The sequence below is a fragment of the Sus scrofa genome, chromosome 17 (genome assembly GCF_054392235.1).
Source record: "Sus scrofa isolate SSC_HxYL_T2T_F1_AM1 chromosome 17, Sscrofa_HxYL_maternal_Yorkshire_Landrace_v2.0, whole genome shotgun sequence".
In the NCBI taxonomy this organism is placed as follows: domain Eukaryota; kingdom Metazoa; phylum Chordata; class Mammalia; order Artiodactyla; family Suidae; genus Sus; species Sus scrofa.
In genome coordinates this window covers 64,264,220-64,277,323 of record NC_139399.1, presented here as the reverse complement: position 1 = coordinate 64,277,323, position 13,104 = coordinate 64,264,220, and the positions used below count along the sequence as shown (strand labels likewise).

The window sequence follows — 13,104 nt, the reverse complement described above, 5'->3', positions numbered from 1 at the left end:
CCTGATAGAGACAAATGCCTGAAGGAAGATGTGGGAAGGAAAGAAATCAAGAAGCCACTGAGCTAAGGAGAAGAGGAGGTCTAAGGGGTTAATATGTGAGTTATTTTATGGCATCTGGTTCTTATCCAAATGCCATGGGAAGCTGCTGTGATGTTTTAAATAGAAAAGTCCAGGAGTTCCTGTCGTGGCTCAGTGGAAACGAATCTGACTAGCATCTGCTACATGAGGACACAGGTTCAATCCCTAGCCTTGCTCAGTGGGTTAAGGATTGGGCATTGTCATGAGCTGTGGTGTAGCTCGCAGTTGCCACTTGGCTCTGGCATTGCTGTGGCTGTGGTGTAGGTCAGAGGCTACAGCTCTGATTCGACACCTAGCCTTGGAACCTCTAGATGCCGTGGGTGCGGCCCTAAAAAGACATAAATAAATAAATCAATCCAATAATTATGTTTTTAAAAGATTACCCCAATTGCCAGAGCTTCACGGGGATGAGAATGGAACCCCCAAGACCTGTGAGGAGGCTATGGTACATAGCAAGTATGATGATGATGGTTTGATTAGGGAGATGATGGTATAGACAGAGAGAAGAGATAGATTTGAGAATTATTTCCCAAATGATTTTTCAGATCAAGGTTTTCATTTTTGAGCAATTCTCTGCCCATGTAGGACAAACAGCGGCTAGAATAATAAATTTCGTTTGACAGATGCATAACCCAAAACATCAAGAAAGGGGGCTACATGGCCCACTCAAGATCATGGAGTGAATTTGGCCACAGGAAAATGCAAGCAGTCTGGCAAAAGTATATCAAGGGACCACCTTTCACCTGCCACCTGGGTCAGCACTCTAAACATCTCCCTGTCATGTTGTTCAGTTCATTTTCCTTCATAACCTCAAATGTTTTTGATTTAAAGTCCTGTCTTAAGCAGAGTGTATGTCTCTCCTTTTTCTCCAAAAGCTCATGGTGTACTCAAACTACTTACTTTTTCCGAGGCAGCACTTCATAAGGTTATTCAGCAAGTAGTTCAGAGGAAATCAGTTCCATTGTTTGACTATTTTCAGTGAACAATGTAACAAATCCTAGTTCATTTTCTCAAATTTCTCATTTTATTTCTATATCCGAGTACACACATTTTTCAAATGAGAATATTGGGGTAGTTGATCTAAGAGTTATAAACTGGTGGCAAAGGAGGATTTGACTGGCTAAGGTCAAGCAACCCAGGGACATCATTCCAGCGTGAGTCTGCGCACGTCAATGAACTGTTTGGGGGCCTGAATTTCACCTGCAAAGTGGAACCCTCTGCTGTGAAGATTAAATGAGATGATGATGCCAGTAAAGTTGCACTGTATTTTGCATAACACCCAGGCCATCCCCAGTGCTCAATAAAGGGTTCATTGTTGTTATCATTAGCAGTGGTCCAAGATGGAAGAGAGAAGAGGTTTTCATGCCAATTGCATTACAGTGATTAGGTCAAGGAAGTTGTTAGGCAAATGATTTGGTCAAGGAACTTGTTCTCCATGTGGAAGAATGCTTCAGTTTGAAGAAAACTTTTTGCTGAAACATGTCCTAGGGAGAATGGCTTTGGTTAAATGGAATGAGCCAAGCTTTGGCATCAGGGAAGATTTCTTATTGCTTTTATGTCTTCTGAAATATATTGCCCTCTATTGTTGGGAATCACCCAGATTTCTTCTGACAATAGAGGCAATGTGTAGTCCTGCATTTGCTTGGTAAGTGCCTGACATTTACTTGTTTGGAAAGTGGAATAAGCATCCGGTCATTTTGTGCTGTAACAAACACACAAAGAGACTCAGCGGGGATTAGAGTACAATCATAATTCATCACGCCTGAAACTGATTTTATACATCCCCAGCAGGAGAGCTTATGATTTTAATGATTTTGTGCTCCTTCATAGAGCTAGAAAAAATTACTAATGTTTTTCCTTGTGTGCTTTCTTCTTTTCCCCTTCATTTATTTCCTGATCTGACCTCTTTATGATTCTTTCTTCCTTTTTCTTCTGTCTTTTCTTTTTCTTTATCTGTGTGTCTTTCTTTCCCTCGTTATATTGATGCCACTCATCCTTTCTTTCATTATTCAGCTTTATCCTTACATTTATCAGCTCTTCTTTCTATTTCACCCAAGAAGCTTAAGCCCTTGTTCAGAACTATAGAACAATACGTAAAGCTTACCTTTCTTTGTGAATGGTAGAAATTTATTGCAGATTTATTGCAGAAAATTTCCACTTTATTAAGTTGACAGATTTTGCTTCAAGGCATACTACCCTGTGAAATTCTAAATTTGATTTAAAGGTCATAGGAAAAGCCTGGCACCTACAATCTGCCTTTGAATTGTTTTTGTAACACTAAATAGAGTTTACAAGGAGGGGAAATTGCAATTGGTCAGCAGAAGGCATGCCAGTCACAGCTTTTCTCAATAAACTCTTTGCCTTTAACCAAAAACTCCTACTAGATTAGCATGATCTTGGAGAAGGTAGGAAACTTCAGGTTCAGTTAGGTGCCAAATTGAAGGAACCACTTTGTGGGAAGAGAGGGTATGAGCTGTCTCTCTGAAAACTGGAAGGAAAAATCCTTAATCATAGTTATCACCCACAAGGGGGTTTTCATTTACATGAAGAAAATAATGACTCAAAAAGGAATCACATATTTAAAATGAGCTTCCTTTTAGTTTGTTCCAGAAGACATAATGGCTCAACTTGGCACTGGTGATGGGCATAGGAAGCTCTTTATTTCCAAATGATTTTTATTACCTTCTTAATTAAATTATTTTGTATGTAATCAGGCTGTACTTCTTAGCAGGAAGGAAGTTTAATGGAATTTTCAAACTTACTGTATTAAAGTCTTAAAATGTGCAAATTTTAGTTGTCTGATAATGGAGTCTTAGTAATGGTGTGTGTGTGTGTGAGAGAGAAAAGCACACAAACTCCTAAATCTGTCAACAGGGAACTCATCAGAATCAGGAATAAGGCTAAAATAGGCATGCAAAATCTAACACCATTTTGATGGCTGTTTTGCATTTGAACATCTTTCTGATGAAGGATGACTCTTCAAAGGTTGCTTGAGGTTGAAAATCAGTGAGGTTTCAGGAGGAGCCACGTAGAATATTGGCTTATGTAAACAAAATCATAGATGTCAAAATCGGTTTTCACTTAATTGTAATCTGCTGGTCCTCAGCCCTGGGGAAAAGAGACTCAAAAAGTGACATCTTAGATTTCCTGTTGTGTCTCAGTGGTAACGAACCCGACTAGTACCCATGAGGATGGGGGTTCCATCCCTGGCCTAATTCAGTGGGTTAAGGATCTGGTGTTGCTATGGCTGTGGTGTAGGCCAGCAGCTGCAATTCCATGTCAACCGCCAGCCTGGGAACTGCCAAACGCCATGGGTGCGGCCCAAATAAATAAATAAAATTTAAAAATTTTATGACCTCTCACTGATGACATAAAAGGCAGCACATTTGGTGATGACAACTAAAGTGGTTGTAGCAATCACTTTTTCCTTGCTCTTTCTAGCTGATGCCTCTAAGTATCAGTGAAAATTTCTGCAATCTTTAGATATCATTATTGATAATATAATGTTACTAGTTTGTTGTTATTGTTTTCCTTCCAATTTTATTGAGATATAATTGACACACAGTACTGTATATATAAGATGTACAGGAGTTCCCATGTGGCTGAGCAGATTAAGGATCCAGTGTTGTCACTGCAGCGGCTCAGGTTTGCTGCTATGGTGTGAGCTCTTTCTCTGGTCTGGGAACTTCCGCATGCCATGGGTATGGCTAGAAAAACAACAAAATAACAACAAAAAAATAGACATACATCATCATGAACTACAGACAGCATGAAATGATTACCACAGTAAGTTTAATGACACCAAACATCTCACATAGATACAAAATTAAAGAATAGAGAAAGAAAAATGTAGCCTTGTGATGAGAAATCTTATGTAATTTGCTCTCTTAACAATTTTATCATTTTGTTCATGACATCTCTAGTGCTTATTTATTTATTTATTTTTTTATTTTTGAGTTACTCAATGAATTTTATTACATTTATAGTTGTACAACAATCATCACAACCAAATTTTATAGCATTTCCATCCCCAAACTCCAGTGCATTCCCCCACCCCCCAAGCTGTCTCATTTGGAAACCATAAGTTTTTCAAAGTCTGTAAGTCAGTGTCCCTTCTGCAAAGAAGTTCATTGTGTCCTTTTTTAAATTTCACATGTCAGGGATAGCATTTGATGTTGGTGTCTTACCACCTGACTGACTTCACTTCGCATGGTAATTTCTAGGTCCATCCATTTTGCTGCAAATGCCATTATTTCTTTCCTTTTAATGGCTGAGTAATATTCCATTGTGTATACGTACCACATTTTCTGGATCCAATCCTCTGTCAATGGACATTTAGGTTGTTTCCATGTCTTGGCTATTGTAAATAGTGCTACAATGAACACTGGAGTACATGTGTATTTTTGAGTCATGGTTTTCTCTGGATAGATGCCCAGGAGTGGGATTGCCGGATCAAATGGTAGTTCTGTGTTTAGTTTTCTGAGGACTCTCCATACGGTTTCCCACAGTGGTTGCACCAATTTACAACCCCACCAACAGTGTAATAGGGTTCCTTTTTCTCTACACCCTCTCTAGCACTTATTGTTTGTAGACTTTTGGATGATGGCCATTCTGGCCGGTGTAAGGTGGTACCTCATCGTGGTTTTGAGTTGCATTTTTCTAATAATGAGTGATGTTGAACATCTTTTCATGTGTTTTTTGGCCATCTGTATGTCTTCTTTGGAGAATTGTCAGTTTCAATCTTCTGCCCATTTTTTTTTTTTCTGATGGGGTTGTTTGTTTTTTTGGTATGGGGCTGCAGAAGGTGTTTATAAACTTTGGAGAGTAATCCCTTGTCAGTTGATTCATTTGCAAAGATTTTCTCCCATTCTGTGGGTTGTCTTTTCGTGTTGTTTAGGGTTTCCTTTGCTGTGCAGAAACTTTGAAGTTTGATTAGGTCCCATTTGTTTATTTTTGTTTTTATTGTCAATACTCTAGGAGGTGGATCTGAGAAGATGTTGCTGTGGTTTATGTCAGAGAGTGTTTGGCCTACATTTTCCTCTAAGAGTTTTTTTTTTTTTAATAATTTTTTTTTTTTATTTTCCCACTGTACAGCAAGGGGGTCAGGTTATCCTTACATTTATACATTACAATTACATTTTCCCCCCACCCTTTCTTCTGTTGTAACATGAGTATCTAGACAAAGTTCTCAATGCTATTCAGCAGGATCTCCTTGTAAATCTATTCTAAGTTGTGTCTGATAAACCCAAGCTCCGGATCCCTCCCACTCCCTCCCCCTCCCATCAGGCAGCCACAAGTCTCTTCTCCAAGTCCATGCTTTTCTTTTCTGAGGATATGTTCATTTGTGCTGGATATTAGATTCCAGTTATAAGTGGTATCATATGGTATTTGTCTTTGTCTTTCTGCCTCTAAGAGTTTTATAATGTCTGGTCTTATATCTAGGTCTTTAATGCATTTTGAGTTTCTTTTTGTGTATGGTGTTAGGGAGTGTTCTAATTTCATTCTTTTACACGTGGCTGTCCAGTTTTCCCAAAACCACTTACTGAATGGGCTATCTTTTCTCCATTGAACATCCTTGCCTCCTTTGTCATAGATTAGTTGGCTGTAGGTGCATGGGTTTAATTCTGGGCTTTCTATCCTGTTCCACTGATCTATATTTCTGTCTTTGTGCCAGTACCATGTGGTTTTGATGATTGTTGCTTTGTAGTATAGTCTGAAGTCCGGGAGCCTGATTCCTCCAGCTCCATTTTTCTTTTTCAGGATGTCTTTGGCTATTCTGGGTCTTTTGTGCTTCCAAACACACTTTAAAATATTTTGTTGGAGTTCTGTGAAAAATGTCCTTGGTGATTTGATAGGGATTGCACTGAATCTGCAGATTGCCTTACATAGTATAGCCATTTTGATAATATTAACTCTTCCAATCCACGAGCATGGTCTATCTTTCCATCTGTTTGTGTCATCTTTGATTTCTTTCATCAGTGTCTTATAGATTTCAGAGTACAGGTCTTTTGTCTCTTCAGGTAGGTTTATTCCTAAGTATTTTATTCTTTTTGGATGTGGTGGTAAATGGGATTGCTTCCCTAATTTCTCTTTCTGATCTTTCATTGTCAGTGTATAGAAATGCAGTCAATTTCTGTGTATTGATTTTGTATCCTGTGACTTTGCCAAATTCATGGATGAGCTCTAACAGTTTTCTGGTAGAGTCTTTAGGATTCTCTAGGTATAGTATCATGTCATCTGCAAATAGTGGTAGTTTTGCTTCTTCCTTTCCAATTTGGATTCCTTTTTTCTTTTCTTTTCTTTCTTTTTTTTTTTTTTTTTTGTCTTTTTGCTATTTCTTTGTTGCACTCCCGCGGCATATGGAGATTCCCAGGCTAGGGGTTAAACCGGAGCTGCAGCCACCGGCCTACGCCAGAGCCACAGCAATGCGGGATCCGAGCTGCATCTGCAACCCACACCACAGCTCACGGCAATGCCGGATCGCCAACCCACTGAGCAAGGGCAGGGACTGAACCCGCAACCTCATCGTTCCTAGTCGGATTTGTTAACCACTGTGCCACAACAGGAACTCCTCCTTTTATTTCTTTTACTTCTCTGATTGCTGTGGCTAGGACTTCCAAAACTACATTGAAGAGTAGTAGCGAGAACGGACATCCTTGTCTTGTTCCTGATCTCAGTGGGAATTCTTTCAGCTTTTCACCATTGAGAATCATGTTTGTTGTGGGTTTGTCATATATGGCCTTTATCATGTTGAGGTAGGTTCCCATTATGCCCAGTTTCTGAAGGGTTTTTATCAGAAACCGGTGTTGGATTTTGCCAAAGGCTTTCTCTGCATCTATTGAGAGGATCACATGGTTATTATTCTTCAGTTTGTTAATGTGGTGTATCACACTGATGGATTTGTGGATATTGAAGAACCCTTGCATCCCTGGGATAAATCCCACTTGATCATGATGTACAATCCTTTTCATGTATTGTTGGATGTGGTTTGCTAGTATTTTGTTGAGGGTTTTTGCATCGATATTCATCAGTGGAATTGGTCTGTAGTTTTCTTTTTTTGTGGTATCTTTGTCTGGTTTTGGTATCAGGGTGATGGTGACCTCACAGAATGAGTTTGGGAGTGTCCCTTCCTCTGCAATTTTTTGAAATAGTTTCAGAAGGATAGGTGTTAGCTCTTCTCTAAATGTTTGATATAATTTGCCTGTGAAGCCATCTGGTCCTGGACTTTTGTTTGTTGGCAGTTTTTTTAATCACAGTTTCAATTTCAGTTCTTGTGATGGGTCCATTCATCTTTTCTATTTTATCTTGGTTTAGTCTTGGAAGATTGTGATTTTCTAAGAATTTGTCCATTTCTTCTAGGTTTTCCATTTTATTGTAGTATAGTTGCATATAGTAGTCTCTCATGATCCTTTGTATTTCTGTGATGTCCATTATGACTTCTCCTTTTGCATTTCTTTCTTTCTTTTTTTCTTTTTAGGGCCACACCCACAACATATGGAGGTTCCCAGGCTAGGGGTTGAATCGGAGCTGTAGCCGCCAGCCTACGCTAGAACCACAGCAGTGCCAGATCTGAGTCACATCTGTGACCTACACCACAGCTCATGGTAATGCTGGATCTTCAACCCACTAAGTGAGGCCAGGGATTGAACCTGCCACCTCATGGTTCCTAGTTGGATTCCTTTCTGCTGTGCCACAATGGGAATTCCTCCTTTTTCGTTTCTAATTTTATTGATTTGAGTCCTCTCTCTTGATAAGTCTAGCTAAGGGTTTATCAATTTTGTTGATTTCTTCAAAGGACCAGCTTTTAGTTTCATTGATGTTTTCTATGCTTTTCTTCATTTCCATTTCATTGATTTCTGCTCTGATCTTTATGATTTCTTTCCTTCTACTAACTTTAGGTCTTGTCTGTTCTCTCTCTAGCTGCTTTAGATATAAACATAGGTTGCTTTTTTGAGCTTTTTCTTGTTTCCTGAGGTAGGCTTCTATTGCTCTAAACTTCCCTCTTAGAACAGCTTCTGCTGCATCCCATAGGTTTTGGAGTGTCATATCTTCGTTGTCATTTGCTTGTAGGTATTTTTTAATTTCCTCTTTGATTTCTTCAGTGGTCCATTGGTTGTTCAGTAGCATGTTGTTTAGTTTCCATGTGTTTGTGGGCTTTTTTGCAGTTTTTTTCTTGTTGATTTCCAGTCATATTGCAACGTGGTCAGAGAAGATGCTTGATATGATTTCAATTTTCTTAAAAGTTACCAAGGCTTGATTTGTGGCCCAGAATGTGATCAATTTTAGAGAATGTTCCATGTGCACTTGAGAAGAATGTGTATTCTGCTGCTTTTGGATGTAATGTCCTATAAATATCTATTAAGGTCCGTCTGGTCTAATGCTTCATTCAGGGTCTGTGTTTCCTGGATGATTTTTCCATTGCTATAAGCATGGTGTTAAGTCCCCCACTATTATTGTGTTATTGTCAATTTCCCCTTTTAAGATTGTTAGCATTTGCCTTCTTTATTGTGGTGATTATATGTTGGGTGCATATATATTTAAAATTGTTATATTTTCTTCTTGGATTGATCCTTTGATCATTATGTAATATCCTTCCTTGTCTCTTAAAATATTCTTTATTTTAAGGTATATTTTGTCTGATATGAGTACTGCCACACCAGCTTTCTTTTGATTCCTATTTGCATCGAATATTTTCTTCCATCCTCTCACTTTCAATGTGTATGTGACCCTAGAAGTGAAGTGAGCCTCTTGAAGACAGCATATATATGAGTCTTGTTTTTGTATCCATTCAGCCAGTCTGTGTGTTTTGGTTGAGGTATTTAGGCCATTTACATTTAAGATAATTATTGATATGTATGTTCTTATTGCCATTTTATTAACAGTTTTAGATTTGCTTTTGTTGTTCTTTTTTCTTCCCTTTTTCTCTTGTTCTCCCCTCTTGTGGATTGATGACTATCTTTAGTGTTGTATTTGAGTTGATTTTTTTTATTTGTGTGTACATCAATTGTAGATTTTTGGTTTGCACTTGCCCCGAAGTTTTGATATAGGAGTCTATATAAATACGAGATCACTTTAAGTTGTTGGTCCCTTAATTGCAAGTGTGTCTACACTGTCCTGCATTTGTATCCTCCTCTTCTCACGATTTCTGATTTTGTTAGCATAATTGTGTGTAGATGATTTCCTATCTTTACTGTATAGATGCCTTTACTGACAAGCCTTGCCATTTGTGGTATTTTTTTTTTTTTTCTAGTTGTGGCTTTTTCTTTTCTGCCTGGAAAAGTTCCTTTAGTATTTGTTGTAAAGCTGGTTTAGTGTTGCTGAATTCCCTTAGCTTTTGCTTATCTGTAAAGCTTTTGATTTCTCCTTCAAATCTGAATGAGTGCCTTGCTGGGTAAAGTAATTTTGGTTGAAGGTTTTTCCCTTTCTTCATGTTGAGTATATCATGCCACTCCCTTCTGACATGCAGAGTTTCTGCTGAAAAATCTGCTGATAACCTTATTGGGGTTCCCTTGTATGTCATTTGTTTCTTTTCCCTAGCTACTTTCAAGATTTTCTCTTTGTCTTTAATTTTGGTCAGTTTGATTAATATGTGTCTGGGGGTGTTCCTCCTTGGGTTTATTTTATATGGTACTTGTTGTGCTTCCTGGATTTGAGTGAGTGGTTCCTTTCCCAAGTTAGGGAAGTTTTTGTCTATTATCTCTTCAAATATTTTTTCTGACCCTTTCTCTCTCTCTTCTCCTTCTGGAACCCATATAATATGGATGTTGGTGGTTTAACATTGTCCCAGAGTTCTCTGAGACTCTCTTCATTTCTTTTCAATCTTTTTTTCTCTTTTCTGTTCCTCATTAGTGATTTCTATTAGTTTGTCCTCCACCTTGCTTATTCATTTTTCTGCCTCCCGTATTCTGCTCTTGGTTGCTTCTAAGGAATTTTTTATTTCAGTTGTTGTATTTTGCATCTCTGCTTACTTAAGTTTTAAATCTTGTATTTCTTTGTTCAATGTTTTCTGTAAGTTATCCATTTTGCCTCCAGTTTATTTCTAATGTCTTGTATCATCTTAAGCATCATCAGTCTGAAGTCTTTTTCCTGGAGGCTCATAATCTCCAGATCATTTAGTTGTTTTCCTGGTTTTTCTTCTTTTTCCCTTATCTGAGTTATAGTTTTCTGCCTTTTCATTTTTATAAGTTTTTGGTGTGGTATCCTTTTTGCAGACAATAGACATCTTACTTCTGATGTCTGCCCCCCTTGTGGGTGAAGTTGGTAAAGGGGCTTACTGTAGTCTTCCTGATGGGAGAGACTGGTGCCTGCCCACTGGTAGGTGTTAGTGATTCCTATCCCTATGGTGGGTGGGGCTTTGTCTCTGGGTGAGATTAGAGGTAGCTGTGCCTGGGGGTTTTTAGGCAGCCTGTTTACTGATGGGCAGGGCTGTGATCCCACCCGGATTATTGTTTGGCCTGGAGCTTTTCAGCAATGATGGCTGGGGCCATATTTTCCCAAAATCGCCACCTTCAGAGAAACACACACTGATGAATATTCCCGAGAGCTTTGCCTCCAATGTTCTTACCCCACAATGAGCCACAGTCACCCCGTTTTCCCAGGAGGTCCTCCAAGAACTGCAGTCAGGTCCAACCCAGATTCCTATGGAGACTCTGCTTTGCCCATAGACCCAGTGCAGATGAAAACCTGTGTGCGCCTTTTAAGAATGGGTTCTCCATTTCCCACAGTCCCCTGGAGTTCCTGTGCACAAGCCCTACTGGCATTCAATGCCAGATGCTCCAGGGGCTCGTTCTTCTGGTGCCAGATCCCCATGCATGGGGACCTGACGTGGGGCTCAGGACTCTCACTCCTGTAGGTGAGTCTCTGTGATACAATTACTTTCCAGTCTGTGGGGCTTCCCACCCAGGAGGTATGGGGTTGCTTATATCACATAATCACCCCTCCTACCTCTTGATGTGGCCTCCTCTCTGTCTTCTGGAGTAGGATATCTTTTTGAAGGTTTCCAGTCCATTTGGTTGAAGGTTGTTCAACATTTGGTTGAAATTTTGTTGTTTTTATGAGAGAAGTTGAGCTCCAGTCCTGTATTCTGCCATCTTAATCCTGTCTCTAGTGCTTATTTACCTTATATTGGGAAGTTTGTACCTTTTTGATTGACTTCATCCAATCCTTCCCACTCCACCCCATCTCATTTCTGGGAACTGAAAATCTGATCTCTTTCTGAAAGCTTGTTTTTGAAGTATAATTGACCTTCAACACTATGTTAGTTCTTGTTACACAACATATGATTTGATATTTCTATACTTTTCAAAATGATCTCCACAATAAGTCTAGTTACAGTCACCATAAAAGACATTACTTAATTATTGACCATGTTCCCCTCACTGTACAGTTCATACTTGTCACTTATTTATTTTGCAACTGGAAGTTTGTACCTCTTTTTCTCTCTTCTATTGTTTTAAAAATATTTGTTTTATCAACTATAATAATAGCATATGCTCATTGTTGAAAATTTGGGGAATTTACAGTAATTTAAAGAAAAATAATAACCTCACCCATCATCTCACTAAGAGATAAGTATTATAAATATTTTGGACTATTTCCTCCAGCTCATCATTCTGTGTGCTTGTGTACACATGTGTGTGCATACACTCCCTGTGTGTGTCCCTATGAAGTGTTACAAAACTGATAGCATAGAACACATATAATTTTATTTTTTTTCTTTCTAAATGTAGCATTTACATTCTGAGCATTTTCTATATTATTAAGTGTTATTAAGAGTTATAAGAGCTGGATAACTTTCCATTATAAGGAAGAAGCATAATTCATTCATTTGTGTTGAGTATTAAGGTTGTCTCTAATTTTTCACTCTAAAATTGTCCTGTGGTAAAAACCATTGAACCTAAGTCTGTGCATCTGATGATTTTTTTTTCCCTGAAAGGGTAATGCCAGCTTCAAAGTTCCTGAGTTTCTAGATACATATCTCCATATGTAACAATGTCCGTTCTATAGGGTAAATTTGGGACCTTCTCTTTTTGTTTTTGATGTGGGTTGTGCTTCACGGCTAGAAAGCGTTACTCCAGGGGGGAGCCAAGTTAAGTATCATTGGAGCAGGCTTCCTCTGTGCTCCTTCCTCCTGTGAAGATTCGAGTCACATCTTCTGAGTTGCTGACAAAGTACATTTGGATTCTTTTTACTTTCTCAGAAACAAGATGAAGAAAACTTGGTCTGCCTCTGGAATTTTAGATACATATGTTTTTAATGTAGGTGAACAATTAAAATGGGCCAACATATTCATGTCTTTATGGCTATACATTCACAAAGCAAATAAAATCACCACTCCTGAATATTATTATTATTATTATTTTAAAAGGATGGTGGCCCTAAGTTAGAAGTTCATGAATGAGGTCCAAGAAGTCTAATTGGAATTTTCAAGCAACTAGCCAGTTTAGTGAGATTATGTCCACACAAAATTTTACATTAAAGCCTGTTTAAGGATAATACGTATTATCAGAACAATAAGTAATAGTGATTACTAGAAATTTGTAGTAATTTGCATTATTTCACAACAAAACCCACATGGTAGATATTATTATTAACTGCATTTTACATATGAGGTAATGAACCTAGGAGAATTTAAATAATTCACCTGAGAGTTTATCCAGGCAACAAGAACAAATCTGGAAATAGAAACCATGTGTACGTGACTCCTAAATTTGGCCTTTATTTCCTGGTACTTCATCATTGTACTATTTCATAGGACTGCTTTATGGTGCTTCTTCAGAGTAGTTCTTTGAGGTAGTATTTCATGGTATTTCTTCATGGCACTACCTTACAGTACTATACTACAGTACTGTGTCACCATACTCTTCCATGGTACTGCTTTACAGTGTTCCTTCAGAGTAGCACTCCATGGTAGTAGTTTGTGGCAGTACTTCATGGTAGTGTTTCACTGTTCTATTACACAGTGGTACATCATGGTACTATATCATGGTTGCTCTTCAACTGTTTTATTTATTTATTTATTTATGC

At 38.4% G+C, this 13,104-nt stretch overlaps 1 protein-coding gene across 4 annotated transcripts in view; it reads left to right on the top strand.

Annotated features, from left to right (window-relative positions):
• Positions 1-13,104, top strand: part of LOC146395394 (uncharacterized) — a 172,639-nt gene that overhangs the window by 126,195 nt on the left and 33,340 nt on the right. The window lies entirely within an intron of this gene.